Source organism: Sarcophilus harrisii, chromosome 3, assembly GCF_902635505.1.
Source record: "Sarcophilus harrisii chromosome 3, mSarHar1.11, whole genome shotgun sequence".
In the NCBI taxonomy this organism is placed as follows: Eukaryota; Metazoa; Chordata; class Mammalia; order Dasyuromorphia; family Dasyuridae; genus Sarcophilus; species Sarcophilus harrisii.
Genome location: NC_045428.1, coordinates 602,092,854 through 602,099,122, shown reverse-complemented (window position 1 = coordinate 602,099,122; position 6,269 = coordinate 602,092,854). Strand labels below are relative to the sequence as shown.

General features: G+C 48.8%; 1 pseudogene; it reads left to right on the top strand.

The window, feature by feature from the left end:
• The first annotated feature begins 633 nt into the window (after nucleotides 1-633).
• On the top strand, nucleotides 634-5,952 carry LOC100930350 (annotated as a pseudogene).
• The last annotated feature ends 317 nt before the right edge of the window (nucleotides 5,953-6,269 follow it).

Genomic DNA, 6,269 nt, shown 5'->3' with positions numbered 1-6,269 from the left:
GTTTTTTCCTCACCAGTAGAGTAGAAGATCCATAAGGATTGTTCTATTTCTTTTTTTCTCTGTGCATTCCCAATAACTAGCACAGGATAGGCAAGAAAGTAGAAAGTTGATAAATGGTCATTGAGTTCAAGCTGTGTTTTATATGGGATATTACCTATCTCATGGGACTCTGGGACAGGAAAATATTGAATGATGAAGTACAAGACAGCCCAGAACAGTCGATTGTTGTTCTGGTACTCACCCACCACCCAAGTGAAGGATATGAAGTCAATCTTCTAATACTATGGTGTTAGGCATTTGTGCTCAATTTTAGTGATTTCAGGGTCAGGCTTTTTGTGGCCAATGTTGGTCCTTTCACAGAAGTGGGAAAATTTTATGGAAATACCAGATCACTTTCAATTGTCTTTAACATGAAATATCCATCATATCCCACAGTCTTTCCAGTTTCCATTTATTTTAAGTCATTCTTATTCAAGCAAAAATAAGCCTCATCAGTATGAGAGCGGGAACTGTGGGGCCAGGGTTTAGGAGGCCTGAGGTAGAAGGGCTGGTCACCACATCCTGAGCCAGGCTCCATCCTACAACCTTTGGTCCTCTGCAGAGTCGAGACTGGGACAGAGCTGAAGACCCACCATGGACTCCACACTCACTTTCCTGCTCTCCATTGGTGAGTCTCCAAGGTTAACCCTGGCAAGGGAAGGACATTGTGCCAAGACCCTTGGCTGACTGAGTCAGAAGGACAGGGAGGAAACCTAAAGAGGAGACAGAATCATTGGGGGCAAAGCAGGACCCAGTCTCTGCTCACAGGGATCCCCCTTCATATTCTGATCAAAGTGGAATTAGAGAACCAAGGGCTTTGGCAAGGGCTGGGGAAGAAGTCAGCGTGGGCTAGAGGGGAGCCATCTGTAACCTGGTCTTCTCTTACAGGGCTTTGTCTGCACTATGAGGTTAGGGCACAGATGGGTGAGTCCTGCCCCCAAAAGCACAATGTTCTCTTTTCAGTCTTTGTCTCAAATCAACCCAGGAATCTACTCCCAGGATAAACAGGGAGGAAAACAGGCGACATTGCAAGGAATGGAAGGGGTGATGAAAGGGGGGACTTCAGGATGTGGAGAAGAAACACTGGCTCCAGAGGCTTACCTAAAAATCAAATTTGTTTCCTCTTCAGAAATCTTCCCAAGACCCACCCTCTGGGCTCTCCCAAGTCCCGTGGTCGCCAAGGGAGCAGATGTGACCCTCAGGTGCCAGGGCCGACTGGGGAGTGACAGGTTCCAGCTCTGGAGGGATGGAGAGCTCAGAGAGGAGAGAAATGACTCGTGGTCACAGGCAGATTTTGTGCTCAGGAAAGTAGATGACTGGAGAGATGCCAGAAGCTACAGGTGCCGCTCTGGAAAGGGGCCCTTGTGGTCAGAGTACAGTGAACCCCTGGCCCTGATGGTGACAGGTGAGGGGTGCAGGTATCAAACCATCCTTTGGGGAGGGAGGCCAGTCCTGGGAGAGGAGCCCCAGATCCATCTCTAGAGAGTCGATGAGTAAAAGGAAAAACTGTCAGTCTTTATTAATGGTTTCCCCTCACCAACCACCTCCACAGACTCTGAGACCACCTGCCTCTCCCACTCAGAGTTTAAGATTATAAAGTTTAGAAATATTTCCCCTCAATAATTCTGCCAGGAGGAGAGCTCACATGTGATGAGTTTTCTTTTAGAGATGGAGAAACTGAGCCCTGGAGAGGAGGTAAGGGGACTCGAGCAGGTCAGTGGGACCTTAAGTGTCAAGAACACTTGGCTGCAAACCCAGGGATCTCCCCTCATCTGCTCAGTATCCCTTGGTGACTCAGCCATATAAGCCAGGCTGTTCCTCCCTCAGACATACACAGCTGCCTTTGGGAGCAGGGGCACCCAGCTTTTACAGAGGAAACTTTCCCTAGATGAACTTTTCCTTTCTTCTTTATGCTCACACTGCCAATATCCCACCTGCCCAGTTGTGTCTCCCAGTGTTCCCTTCTGTCCTCCCTACATTCCCATTAGCCCAGACAGATGCTTCTCCCAACCCCCATCATGTCCCACCTCTCTGCCTTTGCTCACCCTGTTTCCCTGCCTGTAATGCCCTTCTCACCTTCACCCATCACTTTCCTATACATGCTTAAAGCCCAGCTCAGATCCTGGCTGCCCCAGGATGCTGTCCCAGCTGGCATCAAGTGGCAATGTCCTGGTCCTTCCCAGCATGCCATCTTTACCTCTCTCTTGGATCCACTCTAGCACTGGGCCCTTCTCAGCACCCCAAGCTTCTGTCCATATGGCCTGTGATAGAAAATAATGTGGTGCAGGGAGAAGGAGCCTCAGATATGGTGGCTGTGAAATAACATTCACATACCTGTCCCCCTAGATGCTGGTGAGGTGATTGTGGGAAAGTCCTGGCCTTCTGGAACTCAGTTCCCCCCCTTCATGATGGTCTAATGGGGGTGTTTGAGCTAAAAACTCTGTGATCCTTGGGACAGTGACTGTCTTCAGGTAGCAAGAGTGACCCCTTCCCTAAATCTTTGGGGCTCCCCCTTCACCGAGCAGGAAATGCCTGATAGATGATGAATGAGGGCAGGAAAAGCAGAGCTCAGAAGGAGCCCCCATTATCCTCTAGCAGCTCCTGCTCTGGTTTCACTGCAGTATTGACAATGGGTGACAAGACAAGGACCTGCCACAGTGTGGGGAAATTGAGGCTTGGGAATCTAGAGTTCTGCCTATCCTAGAGTTATGGAGTTATTTGGAAGAGAAGACAGAGATTTTCAAACCTTAAAATGCAAGAGAAAGGTCTGAATTTGCTAGTGATATTGTACTAGGGTTCATCCTTGGTCCTGCTGGCCTGGCTGTAGGGCCAGATTTGGACCCCTTGAAGGGAGTAAGAAAAGGGGCAAGGGTAAAAGGGTGACCTGCTCCCCCTTTGTTGCTTCTCTCCCATTGCTCTGTATTTTCATAGTTTCCCTGGGCCTAGAATATCATTCTCAAGGTGACCAAGGAGCCCACGTACTGAGTCCTAAACAGGCCTACAAATGTACAAATGGACCTGATCAAGCACCCTTGGCCCACCCTTTCCCTGCTTGGCTCTGTTTCATAGAATGATTGGATGGGATTGGGGAGATCAGACCATTAACTTTCTTTTTTCATCCTTTACCAGGAGTCTTCCCCAAACCCAACATTGGAGCCTCACCTGGACCCTTGATATCTCCAGGGAAAACAGTGACCATCTGGTGCCAAATGTCCCAACAGTCCCCCACTCAGGACTACAGTTTTGCCCTGCTGGATGCAAAGAGCCTGGAGCCCTTACTGCTACAGATCCCTGCAGGGTTCAGTGCTAAATTTTCACTTCCATCTGTGAGGACCGAGGACACTGGGAGCTACAGCTGTATTTACTACAAGAAGACATCACCACACAGAGCATCCCATCTTAGCCCAGCCGTGGAGCTGACTGTGCTTGGTGACTAGTCATGGGAATCCCTAAGTACCCATTCCATGTCCCCACAGAATGGTCCACAAAGCTAGTGGGACAGCATAAGATCCAGGGAATTCTGAAGGGATGGTTGGAATAGGGCTGGAAGGAACCTCTGGGCCATCTCAGTTTAGGCCCCAGGATAATGAGGGTGTTCTCCACTCAGACAGGACCTAAGGGAGAGAGTGAGACCAGAAACAAGATTTCTGCTGGCCCTCTCAGGGCGTTAGCAGAGGGGTCTAGAAATGACATCTGACATTGACCTCAGGCACCCCTTTCTCCTCAGGACAACTACCCAGACCCACTCTGTGGGCCCAGCCGGGCCTTGTGGTGGTCCCAGGGACCAACATCACTCTCTGGTGCTCAAGGCCCAGGCTGGCTTCTCCTGAGGAGGTGACATACACTCTGTGGAAGACTGGGACCTGGAAGCCCTTACAGAACCAGACCTCAGCAGATCTCTGGACTGACTTCTCCCTCCCTTCTGTCAGACCTGAGGACACTGGGAGCTACAGATGTACTTACAAGGACAGGACAGCCTCTGGTACACAATCAGAGTCCAGTGAGGCCCTGGAGCTGGTGGTGACAGGTGAGGGGTGTGGGGACCCCAGAATAATGTTTTGTGACCCCTCTGCTCTCTGCCCAGACAGGGGTCTCACAGAGCCAAGGGCAGGGGACTTACACAGCCTGATCTGTTCTGGGGCCAGTCTTGAGTCAAGGATCTTGTAAGACATGAGATATTTCTGTTGTGATCTTGGGTAAAAGCTGATGATATGGTCTGAGTTAGGAGTTAGAAGAGGCACAGAAACCCAGAGTTGAGAGGGACCAAACTCTCTCATTACCAATGATCAGATGAGGCCCTGAGAGAGGAAAGGACTTGTCCAGTGTTACCTGAGAAGTGAGTAACAGAGTCCGGAGACAAGCCCTTCTCTCCCCTGGTCCCTGATCTGAGCTCTGGATTTAGGCTCAGCCCTGAGCCTGTTTGTGATGACCCCAATGATAAGGAAGAGACCATGACCTCCTTGCCCATTAGTCATCAGAGGCATGAGATCATAGACTGGATGAGGTCCTTCCAGTGGAATTTAGAAGACTCATCTTCCTGAATTCAAATCTGACCTCTATACCATTACAACCTGTGTGACCCAGAACACATCATCCAACACATCTATTGGTCTCAGTTTCCTCATTTGTAACATGAGCTAGAGAAGAAAATGGCAAAGGACTCCAGTGTCTTTGCCAAGAAAACTTTAAATTGGGTCCTAACAATTGGACATGATTGAAAAACAACTGAGCAACCAAACTCAGACTTGAACAGGCAGAGAATGAACCATGTTGACATGGGAACTAGGAAACAGAGTAGGAACTTGACCTAGGTGTCCTAACCTCCACCCTCCTCTTCCCCCCCACCTTGTTCCCCTCACAGGATCTCTGCCCAAGCCTTCCCTCTCAGCCTTCCCAGGCCTAGTGGTGGAGCCTGGGAAGCATGTGACTCTCCAGTGCAGGCAGCCCCCTCGGTCAGCACTCTGGAGAGTGACATTCACTCTGCTGAAGGTGGGCAACCCTCAGCCCCTGCAGAGCCAGAACCCGGCTGGCACCTCAGCTCCTTTTCCCTCTTCTCTGTGAGCACCCAGGATGCTGGCAATTACACCTGTGTCTACTATAGTAGGGTGGCTCCAAACCAGGTTTCTGAGCCCATTGAGGTCCTAGAGATCTGGGTGACAGGTAAGGGTGTGTTCATGTTCCCAAGGCATAAAATAGAGGTATGGAAGTTAGGAATGTTTTTCAGGCTCATTTTATCAGCATGATGTAAGTGTTGGTACAAGGACAAGTGTCCCTTAGGAAGAAGAAAGCAAAGGTGGAAGGATGGACCAGCTCAGGTACCACACCAAGGTAAAAACATAAGATTTTCTGTTCCTAGATAGCATCAAAGAACATCTGATATTTAACATCTACCTTGTTCAGAGAAACAGAATTAGGACAGTGAGTGGTCACAGTCAATAGAAGTAGGAGCTGATTATCAGAGAATTCTTCAGAGACTTTTTCAACTTTGCTCCCTTCCACCACCACCCCCTCATTACAACTGTGCCAGAGCCTTGAGGATCTCTGGTCTCTATTTGTTTTTCCAGGTGCACTACCCAAACCCTCCCTCTCAGCCTGGCATGGTCTAGAGGTGGTCTCTGGGACCAATGTGACTCTCCTATGCTGGGGACCCTCATGGGCTATTAGGTTTGTCATGTACAAGGAGAGAGTTGAGAGAATCCTGCCCAGCATGGAAACCCATGAAGATCAAGCCCAATTCTTTCTGACTCATGTCACTCCCAAGGACTCTGGCAATTACAGCTGCAGTTACCAGCTACACATCAGTAGAAGTCTGTGGAAACAACCTAGTGATAGCCTGGAGCTTCTAGTAAGAGGTGAGAGGAACAAATTGGAAAGATGGTAATAACCATTCCATTGCTTAGCCCCTATAAGGAAATAAAAGCATGGCCTTGGTCTGACCTGGAAATGCAGTGTACCTTTCTTCTACTACTTCTGTTTTCCTTTCTATTAGCCTCCCCCTTTTGTCAAAATCCTTACCAAGTGTTAAGTCATTACAATTGATAGAGACAATAATTATCTAATTTAGCATGGTTCAGTATGATTGATCTGATCCTACAAGGAGATGTTATGGGCCAGAACTTGAAACAAGGTCCTAAGTGAAATTAATAGAAGCAATGCTTGTGTGCTTGGGTTTGCACCTTTAAGAGTTTACACATTAGAGTTCACACATTGGAGTTCACGAGTACGGGAGA